This window comes from Hippopotamus amphibius, chromosome 9 (assembly GCF_030028045.1).
Source record: "Hippopotamus amphibius kiboko isolate mHipAmp2 chromosome 9, mHipAmp2.hap2, whole genome shotgun sequence".
NCBI classification, from domain to species: Eukaryota; Metazoa; Chordata; class Mammalia; order Artiodactyla; family Hippopotamidae; genus Hippopotamus; species Hippopotamus amphibius.
This window is the reverse complement of record NC_080194.1, coordinates 50,178,248-50,197,076: the sequence shown is the minus strand read 5'-3', so window position 1 is coordinate 50,197,076 and position 18,829 is coordinate 50,178,248. Positions and strand designations below refer to the sequence as shown.

The following is an 18,829-nucleotide window of genomic DNA, read 5'->3' as shown; positions in this document are numbered from 1 at the left end:
CAATGTAACCATTACGGTCCAGATAAGTAAAAGGGGAAGACAGGAGGGTCAGTGTCAAAGTCAGAGAGAGATATGCATATTATGCTAAACTGCTGGTTTTGAAGATTGAGGAGGGGACCATACCCTAAGGAACACAGGTAGCCTCTAAAAGCGGGAAAAGGCAAGGAAACAGATTCTGCCCTAGAGCCTACAGAATTAACACAGTCCTATCAACACCTTGATTCTAGCCCACAGAAACCCATTTCGGATTTCTAATCTTTATAATAATAAAGTAACAAATTTATATTTTTTTAAGCCACTAAGTTTGCGGTATATTTTTACATCACAATAGGAAACCAATACACCATTTTACATAACATAGTCATGGGTTATGGGTATTAGAATGTGATTATTTTTGGTGAACCATTATTCTGTTATAATCCAGAGACAGTTAAACCCACCCAAAGTCATGACCAACTGAAAGAAGAAGCATTCTGTACCTTCTTATTTGGGGTGTATAAGAGCAGAATTTAGGAAGGCAACAGAAAATTTAGAGATCAGATTTTAAAAAATAGAAAGTTGCATGCCTGTACTAGTAAATATTTTGGACTTTTTTTATGCCATCAATACAATTTTGTGAATTGGGATGTCACTTTTCTTTTTTTAATTTTATTTATTTATTTATTATTTTGGGGGGGTACACCAAGTTTAATCATCTGTTTTTATACATGGGATGTCACTTATTAAATGTCATTCCGCTCAGTCCCGGTAGTGCGTAGAGGTCAAGGGAAAGGGCTCCGGCCTTCTTGGTGTCACATCTTCAGTATGGGAGGCTTTCAGTCTGCAAGTTCTAACCTCAAGTGCCTGGACACCAGGCTCCCAGGAGCAGGGCAGAACCAGGGTTCAGCAGACTCCTCCCTGGGGTACTCATGCCTTCTCCTTTGATTTCAGGTCTGTGGAGCCGCCCTAGGACTGTGGTATCCCCTACTCTTCCACTTACATTGCAAACAATAAAGGCTGTTCTACAGTAAATAAATAAACAAATAAATAAATAAATGAAACAAAATGCTATTCCAGTGGGGTAAGCAGGCCAGATGGGTTTGCCATGATGTTTGTGAAGCATTCCAAACATCTCAAATGAGAATTTGTTTTTATTTTTTTTTTAGACAAGGATTTGTATTTGTATGCTACTGTAGATGTGTTCAACAGCATCCTATGTGCCAAACCAACTCCACAGTTAATAATCCCTAACTTTAATTCCTCTCATTTGTGCATCAAAGAATGTCTCTGTAAACAAGGATGGTTAAAAATCATTAAAATACAAAGTCAAGCTAGGCCAGAACAGCCTCACTAGTAAGCTGGTAAAAGAGGACAAGATTTGTACTTTACTAATACATTATGACATAGTCCTTCTATGAAACTACAGTACAACTAGAATCACTGTGCAATTTTGGCCATAATTCCTCCAAAAAGAGATGTTAGAATTTTAAATCCACAATGCCATGAGACTAGATATCAATTACAGGACAAAAACTGTGAAAAATACAAACACATGCAGGCTAAAAAATACACTATTAAACAGCCAAGAAACCACTGAAGAAATCAAAGAAAAAATCAAAAAATACCTAGAAACAAATGACAATGAAAATACAATGACCCAAAACCTAAGGGATGTAGCAAAAGCAGTTCTAAGAGGGAAGTTTATAGCAATACAGTCCTACCTCAAGAAACAAGAAAAATCTTGAATAAATAACCTAATCTCACACCTAAAACAATTAGAGACATAAGAACAAAAAAACCCCAAAGTGAGCAGAAGGAAAGAAATCATAAAGATGAGAGCAGAAATAAACGAAAAAGAAATGAAGGAACAAATCGCAAAGATCAATAAAATTAAAAGCTGACTCTTTGAGGAGATAAAATTGATAAACCATTAGCCAGACTTTCAAGAAAAAAAGAGAGAAGACACAAATCAGCAGAATTAGAAATAAAAAAGGAGAAGTAACAACTGACACCACAGAAATACAAAAGATCATGAGAGACTACTACAAGCAACTATATGCCAATAAATTGGAAAACCTGGAAGAAATGGATAAATTCTTAGAAAAATACAATCTTCCAAGATTGAACCAGGAAGAAATAGAACATATGAACAGACCAATCACAAGCACTGAAATTGAGACTGTGATTAAAAATATCCCAACAAGAGACATACCATGTTCTTGGATTGGAAGAATCAATATTGTGAAAATGACTATCCTACCCAAAGCAGTTTACAGATTCAACGCAATCCCTATCAAATTACCAACGGCATTTTTCACAGAACTAGAACAAGAAATCTTATGATTTGTATGGAAATGCAAAAGACCCCGAGTAGCCAAAGCAATCTTGAGAAGGAAAGACAGAGTTGGTGGAATTAGGCTTCCTGACTTCAAACTATACTACAAGGCCACAGTGATCAAGAAAGTATGGGACTGGCACAAAAATAGAAAGGAAGATCGATGGAACAGAATAGAGAACTCAGAGGTAAGCCCAAGCACATATGGGCATCTTATCTTTGACAAAGGAGGCAAGAATATACAATGGAAAAAAGACAGCTTCGTCAACAAGTGGTGCTGGGAAAATTGGACAGCAACATGTAAAAGAATGAAATTAGAACACTTCCTAACACCATACACAAAAATAAACTCAAAATGGATTAAAGACCTAAATGGAAGGCCAGACACTATAAAACTCCTGGAGGAAAACATAGGCAGAACACTCTATGACATCCATCTAAGCAAGATCCTTTCGGACCCACCTCCTAGAATCATGGAAATAAAATCAAGAATAAACAAGTGGGACCTAATGAAACTTAAAGGCTTTTGCACAGAGAAAGAAACCATAAACAAGACAAGAAGACAACCCTCAGGATGGGAGAAAATACTTGCCAATGAAGCAACGGACAAAGGATTGATCTCCAAAATATACAAGTAGCTCATGCAGCTTAATACCAAAAAAGCAAATAACCCAATCCACAAATGCGCAGAAGACCTACATAGACATTTCTCCAAAGAAGACATACAGATGGCTAACAAACACATGAAAAGATGCTCAACACCACTAATAATAAGAGAAATGCAAGTCAAGCCACAGTGAGGTACCACCTCACACCAGTCAGAATGGCCATCATCAAAAAATCTAGAAACAATAAATGCTGGAGAGGGTGCAGAGAAAAGGGAACCCTCCTTCACTGTTGGTGGAAATGTAAATTGATACAGCCACTATGGAAAACAGTTTGGAGGTTTCATAAAAAACTACAAATAGAACTACCCTATGACCCCGCAATCCCACTACTGGGCATATACCCAGAGAAAACCATAATCCAAAAAGAAACATGTACCGTAATGTTCATTTGCAGCACTATTTACAATAGCCAGGACATGGAAGCAACCTAAATGCCCATCAACAAATGAATGGATAAAGAAGATGTGGCATATATATACAATGGAATATTACTCAACCATAAAAAGGAATGAAATTGAGTTATTTGTAGTGAGGTGGATGAACCTAGAGTCTGTCATAGGAAGTGAAGTAAGTCAGAAAAACAAACACAAGTACCGTTTGCTAACACATATATATGGAATCTAAAAAAATGGTACTGATGAACCCAGTGGCAGGGCAAGAATAAAGATGCAGATGCAGAGGACGGACTTGAGGACATGAGGTGGGGGGTGAAGGGGAAGCTGGGACGAAGTGAGAGAGTAGCATAGACATATATACACTACCAACTGTAAAATAGATAGCTAGTGGGAAGTTGCTGTATAACAAAGGGAGATCAACTCGATGATTTGTGATGCCTTAGAGGGCCAGGACAGGGAGGGTGGGAGGGAGTCGCGGGATGGAGGGGATATGGGGATATATGTATAAATACAGCTGATTCACTTTGGTATACCTCAAAAGCTGATACAAGAGTGTAAAGCAATTATATTCCAATAAAGAGATTAAAAAAAAATGATGGGTGAGGACTTAGAGGGCTGGAAAAGGGAGGGTGGGAGGGAGGCTCAAGAGGGAGGGGATATGGGGATATATATATAAATGCAGCTGATTCAGCTTGTTGTACAGCAAAAACTGGCACAACAGTGTAAAGCAATTATATTCCAATAGACAGCTTAAAAAAAATTGTTACAAGCAAGATCCACAAATGAATGCTAAAATCAGCTGGAAAGTTTAAGGAGAAGCAGGATATTTACACAGCCTCAAAGTATCTCACTGAAAGTATTAATTTATTACAAAGGGAAAAAAAGTAATCTTATAGTAAAGAGACCCTGGATGCTATCACTTGAACCAAGTGATCAAGGTTAAAATTACTAGTAAAACAACATGTCAATATCATGCTGTACCCCCTAATATAACACACTAAGAAGGGTTCATTATTTCTGTGGCACTCTTCCCCAAAATCTATAAACTCAATAATCTGGAGAAAAGCATCACACAAACTCAGACAAATTGAAGACATTCTTCAAAATGCCTGACCAGTATCAAGGCAGTGAAGTATCAAAGTCGTGAAAGAAAAGGAAAGACCGAGGAACTGTCACAGATTAGAAGAGACTGAAGGACAGAACAAAATGTAACATGATTATCTCGGATTGGACCTTGACATAGAGTGAGGACATTAGTGGAAAAACACTGGTGAAATCCTAATAAAATCTGTGGTTTAGTTAATAGTATTGTACAAATGTTTTAGTAAGTCTACCATGGTTATATGAGATGTTAACATTAAGGAAACCTGAGTGATGGGTACATAAGAACTCTGTACTGTCATGACCCCTCTTCTGTAAGTCTAAAATGATCTCAAAATTAAAAGTTAAAATGTTTTAAACTCTAAAAATGTTTAAAATTTTTTGTTGTACCATAAATCCCAATTTTGGGTTCAGAACAAATGTCACTATAATTACATAAAACATTAAAACAAATGCTTAATAGTTAGCTTAAAAATATACTAAGCACTTATGTATGTATGCCATTTTGATAAGGATTATACAGGGTAATATTCCTACCCACAGAAACTAACTTAGATAATCTGTTTGAAAGTCCTATTACCAGCCCAACATCAGTGACACTGAAGAAGAGAAATCTCACTCTTGCCAAAGTAGTAGAAGACCCTCAAGGTGCTTAATAACAAAGCTGTATACCCCACTGCATCTGCAGGGGCAGCAAAGGTAAGAACTCTTTGAATGGGAAACACTGAGAGAGTTTTTGAGGCCCATGGAGCCTCAAAGTCTTTTTGACCCCCAGCAGCCCAGGCAGGTGCATCGCACAGCAGGGGCTTCACTTCACCTTCACCAAGGTTCTCATGCTCACAAGCCCTCATTTGCTTATGCCATGTGTCTTATCAAAACGGCAAGAGTAAACTTCTTACAGCCATAGTGGGGGGAAAAAATCCATTAAGCGCTGGTTATTTGAAAGAAAAAGAAAAGTCTACACACCAAGAAAAAATGATTTTATCTTGCAGCAAAGATCTTTATCTTGTAATAATAGCCGACATTCATTGAAAGTTCACAATATGCCAAATGTTATACAAAGCTCTTTACATGCAAGATCTCATCTAATCCGCCTAGCAACCCAATGAGAGAAGTACTGTTGTGTCCATATTTCAAACGAGGGAACTGAGGTGAAGTGAGGTTGAATAATGTGCGCAAGGTTACAAAGCTAGAAAAAGACACAGGACTCAAACCGAAGTCTACTTGATTTTAGACCTCACTTAAACTTTTAGTGTACAACCAGGTCTCTTTACAGAGCAGAATTTCCTAGATGATTATGAGTATGGGCATATCTACAATATTTAAAACAAGCTAAAAATATTTTTTAATCTTTTTGCAAGCGTATCTAAAGTGAACATATAACAAAAACTTTTATAAACAAATACATATACCACTAGGATGGAGAATTGTTTAATTTACCACTTGAGTACTCAGGGCATCTTGAAGCTTGACTCTAATTCCTTTAGCTTTTGTAGATCACAATGGAATGTGCTAGGCACCCTGTCTTCTTAATGCTAAAGGTGTCAGGGTTGTTAACTGATTGCCAAATGGCAAACATGACCACTTTGCCTACTTGGCTACTGTAAGAAAAGGATGGAAGAGCAAAGATTATTTAGTCTCAGCTGTGTGTTGCTAAACTGAAGATCATCCCCCAAGGTGTCATGGGGAAAATATTAGAGAAAACTAAATTATCCTCCAAAATTCTTTTCCCTTTCCTTTTCTTATTTGGCAAAGCCTAACTCTCCTTCACCAACAGCAAGTCAAAACAGCCTGTCTTTCGTTTGCTATGGAGATTGGATAGATAATTTTAGTGGCAGTATAGAAGGAGAAGGTAGAAGAATCAATGGAGAGATTGTAGAGGAAATTATCTCATTACAGCATCTGTTCATAGCACTTTGCTCATTTATTAAATATGCATTTTAAGCACTGTCTGTGTGACAGGCACAACCACAGCCAGAGAAACAAAAATGAGCAACACATCCCCTGCCTTCCTAGGGAGGGCCTTGCTCAGTTTCCTAGGGAAGAACTAAGGCCTTGCTCAGTTTCCTAAGGAAAAGAGACATAAGGCATCAACTCTAAGAGGGCTAAACTTGGTTCCAAAGCAGTGGAAGGGAGAAAGCACATGCTTGCACCTAACTTTGCCTTGGAAAGTCAGGATTTGGGGGGTTAAGGTGTAAATTGGGGTTCACCTCTCTCTACCTGAGAGAAACATAAACAATATTCCAGGAAGAGAGAACAGCATGTGCAAGGCAATTAGGAGTAGCTCAGCATGACCACAACTCAACTTGCAGCTGCGGAGTGGCAGGATATGAGGCTGGAAAGGCAGACACAAGCCAAACCCAAGTGGATGACTAACTGCCTTGTGTTATCACGATTGTCTTCTTCCTAAATTATAGAACATGTCTTATTCATCAGTATATCCCTCTCAGTGGATATATCCCATGTGGTAGGTCTTCACATAACATTAACAGTCCAACATAAAATTGCGTGTAATTTTATGTCTATCATAGTCAGCTGTAAAACTAAGTGGATTCGCATTAAGCTGTACTGTCTGTTTTTTTAAACTAATGTAATATACTGCCCTCTAGTGGTTAGGAAACAATGGGCTTTCTATCACTGAACGCCAGCAGCTTTCACCCTTTAAAGAGATGCTAGTTGTTTTCATGTCTTGGCTATTGTAAATAATGCTGCAGTGAACATGGGGGTGCACGTATTTTTTTAGATAGTGATTTCATTTCCTTCAGATAAATACCCAGAAGTAGAATTGCTGGATTATGTGGTAGTTCTACTTTTTATTTTTTGAGGAATTTGAAAGTTGCTTGGAAGTTAACTAAATTTATTGTGGTAATCATTTTGCAATATGTACATTATTTTGTACACCTAAAACTAATACAATGTTATATGTCAATTATATCTCTATTAAAAAAACAAAACAATGCTGGTTACAACCAATAAAGTATCTTCACTCACTGATATCTTGCCAGCCAGTTTTAAAATCAGTGCTTTCTGACAACACTTGTTTTAGTTAATGTATTGTCTTATATATTTATATATATATTACAATATATAGCACATAGACTATGATTCATGATATAATTCATTCTGAAAGTAGGTATGATCTAACTTCTCAAATAGTAAGTTGGTTAAGCTAAATAATACAAATAATGAAAATAAAATTCCCCATACACTAACACTAATAACGAAACCAAGTAAATATTACATTCTCTAATTTATATACATTTTATATGCATTATCTCAAACGTCTCTACAACAAACCTCTTTACTTTTACGCTTTCAAGTTAAAGACTGAGTTTCCTCAAGAATAACAAGACAAATATATATAATAAAGTTTGTTACAGAAAGTGTAATAAAACACTCTACATAACAATAAGAAAATTATTAAATTATTAATTACACATGATGACCATTACACAACCATTAAGATCATATTTGTAAAGAATATTTAATGAAATAGAGAAATAGCAATGATTCATTGCTAAGTGAGAAAAGAGGGCTATGGAGCTACACTTAGAGTATGTTAACTATGGGAGGAAACAAACATCGAGAAAGAAAAACCAGGAAACCTATGCAACAGAATGTTAGCAGTGGTAGTTTCTCAGTAGTATATTTTTCACAGTATCTACTTTGTGCATTTATTTTTTATCAGATAAATCAAAAAATTAAGAGTAAATGAGAATGTCTTCTTTGATAAAAGACATATGAGAGGCTAAAGAATGGCCCTTAAAGTCTGCCTTTCCAGATTTCCTATGAAACTGAATTACAGATCCTATAACAGTTTTTCCATATTGGAGATTGAGTTTGCTGGTCACAAAACCATCTTCCAGGGCATTCTTTTTTTTTTTTTTTTTTTTCTTTTTTGGCACACGGGCTTAGTTGCTTCGCGGCATGTGGGATCTTCCTGGAGCTGGGATCGAACCCATGACCTCTGCATTGGCAGGCGGATTCTTAACCACTGCACCACCTAGGAAGCCCCAGGGCATTCTTGAAACGAATATTCCTGAAAGGGGTTCCTGTACCTTCAGAATCAGAAGACGAGTAACTAACCATAAAGTTGCTTTATTTCTTCTCGGGTACAACTATCAGGGAAAATAAACTCTCCAAGAACTTCCTTGAAAAAGTTACTTTAGAATGACTTTTGTTCTGTGGTTGTTGCTTTTGAAAACAAAGTATAGTAAAGCACTATTAGTACTGCTTTACAGAGTGGTAAACTAGGTCAGCAAAAATACAATATTAAAGAGTTGCCTTAATGATTGTTATTGCTTATATTTTATAAAACTTCAGTTATGAGCCAAAAAATATTTATTAAACACTTAAAATATTTTTAAAATCTCTTCTCCATTTTTAATATGTTATCCTCATACTTTATTGCTTATGTAGTAGTTGTCATGGGCCTTTCTTCTAGAGATTTTTTATAATGCCTAGATACTAAAATTAGAAGTTTGAGTAGTAAACTCTTAAAGTACTTTAAAGTGAGAGAGAACTTTACACATCACCTACCCCCAACTCATATTAGTGATAAAATCCAAGTACTTTTAAAATGGCATTGGCTAAGACATTAACATCTTTGATTCTAATGGCCATCAAAATAAAACTAATATTGCCTCTTTGGTTTCTAGAGTCTGGCAAAGAAAGAAAAGAAAAAATATTTCTCTACAGAAAAGTGAGAGCTTTAAAAGTTACTACATTTATTGGAAATCAACTAAAAGCTGTGTGATTTATGTATCAATATATATTCACTCAGTACAACTCTGTTAAATATCTCTTAAATCACCTCTGTGCTTGGGACTGAGGACTCTGATAGAGATCAAATACAGTTCCGTCAATAAATGTGTAGCCTGTGAGATCTTAAAGGCTAATAAACAAAGATTTAGTACAAAGTGTGATACATGTTACAATAAGAGTAACAAAGGTTATACTGCAATCACACAGAAGGAGTACCTCACCCAGACTTGGGCTGTGAAGGCAGGTGTCCTGTAGAATGTGACTACTACATTGAGACCTGATGAGAGGGTTAGATAAGCAAAGATGGAGAAGAAAGAAGGGGTAATTTGGGCCATCAGAAACAGCCTATGTCAAACTCCACCCACTTTACCTTTGTTTCATAAATCTCCAAATCAGGATACTGAGAGAGCTTCCAGGCAAAAACAATTGAACACACAATTTACCTCTGCTCCTTCCTGAACCCAACTTAAATGACAATTCAGGGATAAAAAAGAGAGAGACCAGGGGAGAAGATAGCATCAGACCTTTGAAGGTCACAAAGTAGGTGGTCAAGTGGCAACTGACTTGGATGACCAAAGAAAGCTAAAACCTATGCTGCAGTGGGAGAAGCCTAAGAGCAAGCCGGTCTGTCCTGCGGAACCACAGAAAAAGCTCAGGTTAACTGGGGTAAAGGTGAGGCTGACACAGGATGAGTTGAAAGTCTGTTTAAGAAGCAGTTAGACCCCACATCCAATTCCCCACAGCATACAGGTAGGCGCCTCCTCTCTTTTTACCAAAGTGGGAACATTTAACAAAACTAAGAATAAAAGAGAGCTCTTCAATCTGTTAAAGAGCATTTAACAGTTGCTGTGATACTCAGCTGAGACTCCCCCTTCAGGCCTAAGTAGTATTTCGCAGCTGGTGGGTATGTCCGGTAGCTTGCAGCTCTCAACTGAGTCATTTTCCAGACACTGGCCTCAGGCCAAGAGACTCCTCACATAGGGTCACACCCAGTCCCTGAGGACGGCCCTTAGCCAGCAACTGGTAGATGTGGGGTATAAAGGCCAGGCCTCTTTGCCTCACGGTAGGACAATGCTGAAAGTCATTAGTAAGAAGCAGAAAATATAACTTTTTTGAAGAAAAGATACCATTTACATCAATGACAAAAATTTTAAAGTACCAATGATGAATCTTTAAAAAGATATGCAAGCCTTTTCCAAAAAAAAGTAAAAATTTAAAATTAAAAAAATATATATATATAATATTGAAAAACATTTTAAAAAAAATAAACAGACGTGTTCTCAAGTCCATGTCATACAGAGGGCAGTTCTTCCCATTGATCTTAAATATTCAGTGCAATTCCATTCGGAACACTAAAGGGCTGCTTGTGGAACTTGACAAGCCAATCTGAAAATTTATGTGAATGAGGAAAGGAACAAGAATAGCTCAGATACACCTGTATAAGAAGAAAAACATAGAGGTACTTGCTTTACAAATAACAAGACTTAATAGCAAGTCCTTATAATTAAGACAATATGGTTTGGGCACAGGGATACATATAAAATCAATGGAATAGAATAGAGAACCCCAAAATAAACCCATGCAAACAAACCTGATTTATGACAAAGAAGGCATTACAGATCAGTGGGGGGAGGATAGAAGTGACAGTCCTGGGTGTGCACTGCTCAGATTTCCCTTTGTCAGTAAAAAGAACAGAGACCGTAGCTCATCACCCCCAAGGGTTAAGATGCAACACAGCGACAGTGCACCCTGAGGGGAATGCAGGATGGGAAAGACAAGGTGGAAGTTCTGTACTTCGGATGTTTGCGGCCCCTAGATAGCTAAGGTGCATATCTAAGGGAGAATTTCAATGACCCCAGGTTCTTGCATCTTCCTGCAGTAGAAAAACACTAAGTCATTAACTTGAGATATCCGTTATTTGTGAACAGCAGTAATGTTTTACCAAGATGTATGCTTGACCAAATGTAATTCCTAGCCAAAAAATTCATACATAAACTAACTAGCTCCTCCCCTGCCTCTTCGGAGCAGTCCCCTCAGAGCTACTGAGAGGCTGTTTCCTGGGCTATAGTTAGTTCTCAGTAAGATCCCGGAATGAAATTTAACAACAACTTTGTTGTTCTTTAAATTGACACCTTTGACCCAGGGAGGATAGTGGCTGACAGCCTCTACCTGTTGTAACTTCAGCATCCCCCACAGTGTTTAAACCAATGCCTCACCTCCCCACCCCAGGTTGTTCCCTGTGACTGAGTAGCGAGTGGACTAGAAGAGGACTGTTCTGGCCCAATGGGGACTCGTCTAATGGGCAGACTTTCCTGACGAGCTACTCATTAGCCTGGGCAAGACATTCTTAAAGCTGTATCTTCCTTCCTTCTCTCCACGTCATAATATCAGAACTTTCCTACCTAACCTCTGCTCCTGCCCCACTTTAGCCTTCACAGGTGTTTCCTCCTAATAAACTTCGTACATCTCCAATTCCATCATGGTATCTGCTTCTCAGAGGAACTGAACTGAATAGCTGGTACGGGAAATGGTCCAAGAAAGCAGCCTGTAGAGCAGAGATCAGATCACTCACTGGCTGGCAAGGAAAACCCCCACCTGAGTGGAATGTTAGCCACAGAGCATCCCTGGCACAAGATGGTGGCTTAACTGCTGCATATTTCACAGATAATGGCCTGGGGAAACACACCCAGTGGAGAAAAGCAGGCTTACGAATGCAATAATTCAGATCTTTAAAAGACACAGGATGGGGGCTTCCTAGGAGGCACAGTGGTTTGGAATCCCCCTGCCAGTGCAGGGGACATGGGTTCAATCCCTGATGCCTGCCCCAGGAAGATACCACATGCTGCGGAGCAACTAAGCCCATGTGCCACGACTACTGAGCCTGCACTTTAGAGCCAATGAGCCACAACTGCTGAAGCCCACACGCCTAGAGCCCGTGCTCCGCAGCAAGAGAGGCCACCACGATGAGGAGCCTGCACACCACAATGAAGAGTAGCCCCCACTCGCAGCAACCAGAGAAAGACTGTGTGCAGCAACGAAGACCCAACTCAGCCAATAAAATTAATTTATTTATTTACTTTAAAAAAAGACACAGGAGGGGGACTTCCCTGGTGGTGCAGTGATTAAGAATCCACCTGCCAATGCAGGGGACACAGGTTCAATCCCTGGTCTAGGAAGATCCCACAAGCCACCAAGCAACTAAGCCCATGTGCCACAACTACTGAAGCCTGCACACCTGGAGCCTGTGCTCCACAACAAGAGAAGCCACCACAGTGAGAAGCCCACATACCACAACGAAGAGTGGTCCGCTCACGGCAACTAGAGAAAGACTGCATGCAACAACAAAGAAAGACCTAATGCAGCCAAAAAAAATTTTTTAAATGAATAAATAAATTTAAAGAAAAAATAAATAAATAAAAAATAAAAGACACAGGAGGGACAATGCAAGGATAGTGACTAGTTTTTACTTAGTGAATGGAAGCCCTTCAGAGGGATGATGAGAAGCTGAGGGCAATTAGCAAACAGTTAAGGCTAAGTGTGAGAGCCAACGTGTGCTTGTGGTGGTACTTCTTACAAAGAGATCCTTCTCTCCCTGCAGTAGAAGAGAACACAGCTAAGGAGCAATCACAGGTCTTAATATGGAGAATGGGGAGCTGCAGAGGCGGTTAAATGCTATATTACACTAAGGTATCAGAGCATTTACTGGAATGAGGGGTGGGTACATCTAGGTGGATGTCCCCCAATGACAGACCCCCAGCTCTGTGCCCGCTCTCCTACAATCAGCCCCAAATGACAGAGAGGAACCAGCACTGAAGTTCTTATTGATGCTGGTACCTTTCTCACCATACAGATTCTTCTTACAGATCCTTCAGGCCCAGCACTTCCCTAGCTATATTGTGCTGGGATTTAATAGTAGTTATCTGCCTGGCAACTGGGAGAGGAACTGGGGACAACTCTGAGGCATACTCATTGCTTTGTGATGGAGGGGCCTCAGTAGGGTCTTACAAGGGGTAAGTGCTAGCTCTTACAGAGGCAGGTGCTATCACTAAGAACTTCAGCGCTAGTTCTTCTCTGTGGTCCAGGCCTAAATGTAGGAGAGAATGTCACAGAGCCAGCCTCATTAATAGTAATGGACATGATGAGCCCCCAAAGGAAGAGAAACCAAGTAGCAGCACTTAACTGCCAGAAGTGAGGGGACCACTGTTACCATAACAACTAGCAAGGTTAAAGAGGCAGCTGAGAGAACTTAACTGGCAGGGGGAGAATTAATAGAAATGTGGGGTTCCGAGGGACAAAATACTCAGGCATCCCTCAAGGGTACTACTTAACATCTTCAATTAGAGGTAAGAATGGAGGAGCAGGAGACTGAGGACAGTGGTCCAAATAAAAAGTCACTATGCCTTGCTCAGTTCCCAGATCTGAGCCAATTTTCAGATCTGGAACCACTGAGTGAAAAGATGGCCAGGTCCCCAGGAAGAAGGACTCTGCAATACATCCAACAAATATACTGTAAAGATTCCCTGGATCCTTGCCTAAAAGGACCATTTCAGTGAATATATACTAAGAAAAAGGGAATAAACCAAATATTAAGAAATATTGCACAGGATATGAGTGTACCATGATCTTAAGCTACTAGAGGATGTGGTCTACCAAAATGAAGAAGTAAACTAAGGAAAAAAAGATACGAAATCTAAGAAACAGGTAGCTATGGGGACCATGAGAATGCACCTGACAGCCCTCCAACTACCAGAGGGTATTGACCAAGGGACCTAGGTGCTATGCTTGGAAATCCAGCCCAGCCCACACTTTCCATGCAGTGGTCCCAGCAAATGACTCCATTACTAAGGCAGACTTATTCCTGAGAGACACAGGACTCTTCTTTTTTTTTTTAATCTTCAGGAGTTTTTTTATGACTTTTTTTCTTTACATTCTTTTATTCTTGTATTATTTATGTTTTCTTTGGGGACGTTTTTTCCCCATTTGTCTTGGGCTTTTTCATTTATAGAACTCACTTTCCTTTCTTCTTTTTTTTTTTTTTATTTTTTTGGGGGGTACACCAGGTTCAATCAACTGTTTTTATACACATATCCCCGTATTCCCTCCCTTCCTTGATGCCCCCCCCTTGAGTCCCCCCCACCCTCCCTGCCCCAGTCCTCTAAGGCATCTTCCATCCTCGAGTTGGACTCCCTTTGTTATACAACAACTTCCCACTGACTATTTTACAGTTGGTAGTATATATACGTCTGTGCTACTCTCTCGCTTCTTCTCAGTTTCCCCTTCACCCCCCGCCCCCTCCCATACCTCGGGTTCTCCAGTCCATTCTCTGTATCTGCTTCCTTGTTCTTGTCACTGAGTTCATCAGTACCATTTTTAGATTCCGTATATGTGAGTTAGCATACAATATTTGTCCTTCTCTTTCTGACTTACTTCACTCTGTATGACAGATTGTAGTTCTATCCACCTCATTACATATAGCTCCATCTCATCCCTTTTTATAGCTGAGTAATATTCCATTGTATATATATGCCACATCTTCTGTATCCATTCATTTGTTGATGGGCATTTAGGTTGCTTCCATGTCCTGGCTATTGTAAAGAGTGCTGCAATAAACATTATGGTACAAGTTTCTTTTGGGATTATGGTTTTCTTTGGGTATATGCCCAGGAGTGGGATTACTGGATCATATGGTAGTTCTATTTGTAGTTTTTGAAGGAACCTCCAAATTGTTTTCCATAGTGGCTGTACCAACTTACATTCCCACCAACAGTGCAGGAGAGTTCCCTTTTCTCCACACCCTCTCCAACATTTGTTGTTTCCAGACTTTGTGATGATGGCCATTCTGATTGGTGTGAGGTGATACCTCATTGTGGCTTTGACTTGCATTTCTCTGATGATGAGTGATGTTGAGCATCTTTTCATGTGTTTGTTGGCCATCTGTATGTCTTCTTTGGAGAAATGTCTATTTAGGTCTTCCGCCCATTTGTGAATTGGGTTATTTGCTTTTTTGGTATGAAGCTGCATGAGCTGCTTGTATATTTTGGAGGTTAATCCTTTGTCCGTTGTTTCATAGGCAATTATTTTTTCCCATTCTGAGGGTTGCCTTTTAGTCTTGTTTATGGTTTCTTTTGCTGTGCAAAAGCTTTTAAGTTTCATGAGGTCCCATTCGTTTATTCTTGATTTTATTTCCATGATTCTAGGAGGTGGGTCCAAAAGGATCTTGCTTTGATGGATGTCATAGAGTGTTCTGCCTATGTTTTCCTCTAGGAGTTTGATAGTGTCTGGCCTTACATGTAGGTCTTTAATCCATTTGGAGTTTATTTTTGTGTATGGTGTTAGGAAGTGTTCGAATTTCATTCTTTTACATGTTGCTGTCCAATTTTCCCAGCACCACTTATTGAAGAGGCTGTCTTTTTTCCATTGTATACTCGTGCCTCCTTTGTCAAAGATAAGATGCGCATATGGTTTGAGCTTACTTCTGAGTTCTCTATTCTATTCCATTGATCTTCCTTTCTATTTTTGTGCCAGTACCATACTGTCTTCAAACTATACTACAAGGCCATAGTGATCAGGACTCTTCTGATGGACCACCTGAAGACTTACTTAACCTTCCTTCCATCTAACCATCCTTCCCTGAGGGTCAGACTTGTCTTCCAATCTGATGGGTTCCCTCAGCCCCTCCCAGCTCCCTCTCTCTTTTTGTCACAGACATTTCATTAATAAATTATTTGCTCATTTCACCCCATCTTGGCATTTAGTTATTAGAAGACCCAGTGCCGACAAAGGAAAAGGCTAAAAAAAGACCTAGGGTGATGGTAAAGGAAGATCCCAGCTGTACACCAAGCCTAGAATGCAACCAGTTAAGACAAATGCAGAAGAGACGGCTACAAAAACCTAAAAAGAATACAAAGTCTACTATGTTTGATGTTATTTATTACTCTGCACTCTGGCAGAGTTAGAATTAGCAATAAATTACATTTAAAAACTAAACAGAACGTCATGATTTTTTAATAACAACCAAAATAAGAAGTTGAATAAGAAATAAATTTATTCATAGTATACTACATAAAAGCAGCAAAAAGGTGTATTTACATAGTCATTTATTAAATATTAATATAACAAATTTTATTGGTAACTATTTTTGTAGGCTGAAAGGAAATGTGGTATGGGGAGAAGGGTAGAGAATGCTATAAGAACTACAGTAGGAGGTGAATATATCACATATAAAACTGAAATATCAAAAATGACTGTATAATAGCACAGGGAGCTCAGCTCTGTGCTCTGTGATGGCTTAGTTGGGTGGGACGGGGGGGAGGTCCAAGAGAGAGGGAATGTGTGTATGCATACGACTGATTCACTTCGCTGTGCGGCAGAAATTAACACAGCACTGTAAAGCAAGTATACTGCAATAAAAAAAAAAAAGAATGACAGTATAAGCATGTTGCTTAGAAATACTGAGGTAAATACTAATAGAAAAAGCTAAAAAATTTAAAAGTGATTATCACTGGGAAGAAAGAATGGAGATGGATGCTGGTAATTATTTCATGATAACACTTGTAGAATTTTAAGCTATGTGTAGCTTTCGTAAAGTTTAAATTAAAACTAATTATTAAAAATCAACAATTTGACAATCATATGTGGAATATATAAAGTTATTAGTAATCACCAAAAGGCAAACACTGCAATGTGAATAAGCAAATGATTTATTTTAAAAAAATCTGAAAATTTGAATTAAACATAAAAACATTTAAAAGGCAACAAAATGACTTCTAGATTTATACCCAAGAGAACGGAAAGCATATGTCCACATAAAAACTTATACACAAATATTCGTATCAGCCTTATTCATAATAACTAAAAAAAAAAAAAAAAGTTGATGGACCCAAATGTCCATCAACTGATGAATGGATAAATCAAATGTGATATATCCATATAATAGACTATTATTCAGCATTTAAAAAAGGAATGAGGTACGGACACAATCTACAACATGGCTGAATCCTGAAAACATTATGCTAAGTAAAAGAAGCCAGTCAAAAAAAGCCACGTATTATATGATTCCATTTATATGAAATGGATTTTCCCAGAATAGGCAAATCCACAGAAGCAGAAGATAGTTCAGTGGTTGCCAGAGACTGGTGGAGGGGGATATAGGGAGTTTCTGCTAATAGATATGCAGTGTTTTTACGGGGCTGCTAAAATATTCTAAAATTAGATAGTGGTGATGATTGCACAACTCTATGAATGCATTAAAAACCACTGAATTGTATACTTTATAAGGGCAAATGTTATGGTGTGAGAATATGTCTCAATAAAGCTGTTGTGAAATTAAAACCACAAAAAAAATTTTTACAGAAGCAATGAGAAATGTACAACAGAAAATAGTAAGACTGAAAGAGAAAGAGAAGAAAAGCAGAAAACCATAGATCAAGCAAATGTGTTTCATGGTTAACTAAGTGGGTGATAAATTATAGAGATCCTCACTCATGGAATCACACATGGAAATTTATATCTCAAATGTGGACACAATAAATCGTATTCCTTCAGATGTGTCATTTCTGTATAAAGAATATTTTATTTTACATACTGATTATCACAAATAAATGTTCAAATAGCTCAAAATATTTTTTTTTTTAACATTTGAAGGACTAAGGATTAGAATAAAAACCTATGAGAGCTTTTCATGTGCCTCTTGGCCATCTGTATGTCTTCTTTGGAGAAATGCCTATTTAGGTCTTCTGCCCATTTTTTGATTGGGTTGTTTGGTTTTTTGATATTGAGATGCATGAACTGTTTATATATTTTGGAGATTAATCCTTTGTCTGTTGATTCATTTGCAAATATTTTTAGAGACCTAATGTACTTTAGAATGTAGTTTGAAACTTGTACCTGGGTTAGGGATCTCCCAGCAGCCTGAGTGATTGTTTAAGAGCCTAAATCAGTTCTTGTTACTCTACTTAAAACCCTCCTAAGGCTTTTCAGCATATTCAAAGCAAATCCCTAAACTCTTTTTTTTTTAATTCTTTCATCTTTATTGGAGTATAATTGCTTTACAGTATTGTGTTAGTTTCTGCTGTACAACAAAGTGAATCAGCTATATATATATACATATATCCCCATATCCCCTCCCTCTTGAGCCTCCCTCCCAACCTCCCTATTCCACCTCTTTAGGTCTTCACAAAGAATCGAGCTGATCTCCCTGTGCTCTATAGCAGCTTCCCACTAGCTATCTATATTACATTTGGTAGTGTATATATGTCAATGCTACTCTCTCACTATGTCCCAGCTTCCCCTTCCCAACCTGTGTCCTCAAGTCCATTCTATATGTCTGCATCTCTATTCTGCCCTGCCACTAGGTTCATCAATACCATTTTTCTAGATTACATGTATATGCGTTAGCATACAGTATTTGTTTTTCTCCTTCTGATTTACTTCACTCTGCATGACAGACTCTAGGTCTATCCACCTCACTACAAATAACTCAATTTCGTCCTTTTTATGGTTGAGTAATATTCCATTGTATATATATGTCACATCTTCTTTATCCATTCATCTGTTGATGGGCATTTAGGTTGCTTCCATGTCCTGGC

At 38.3% G+C, this 18,829-nt stretch overlaps 1 non-coding gene across 1 annotated transcript; it reads left to right on the top strand.

Moving 5' to 3' along the window:
- Window positions 1-692: 692 nt before the first annotated feature.
- LOC130829542 (small nucleolar RNA SNORA57) lies at window positions 693-853 on the top strand. The gene has a single exon (XR_009047567.1). It is a non-coding gene; the product is annotated as a small nucleolar RNA SNORA57 (small nucleolar RNA).
- Window positions 854-18,829: the final 17,976 nt, after the last annotated feature.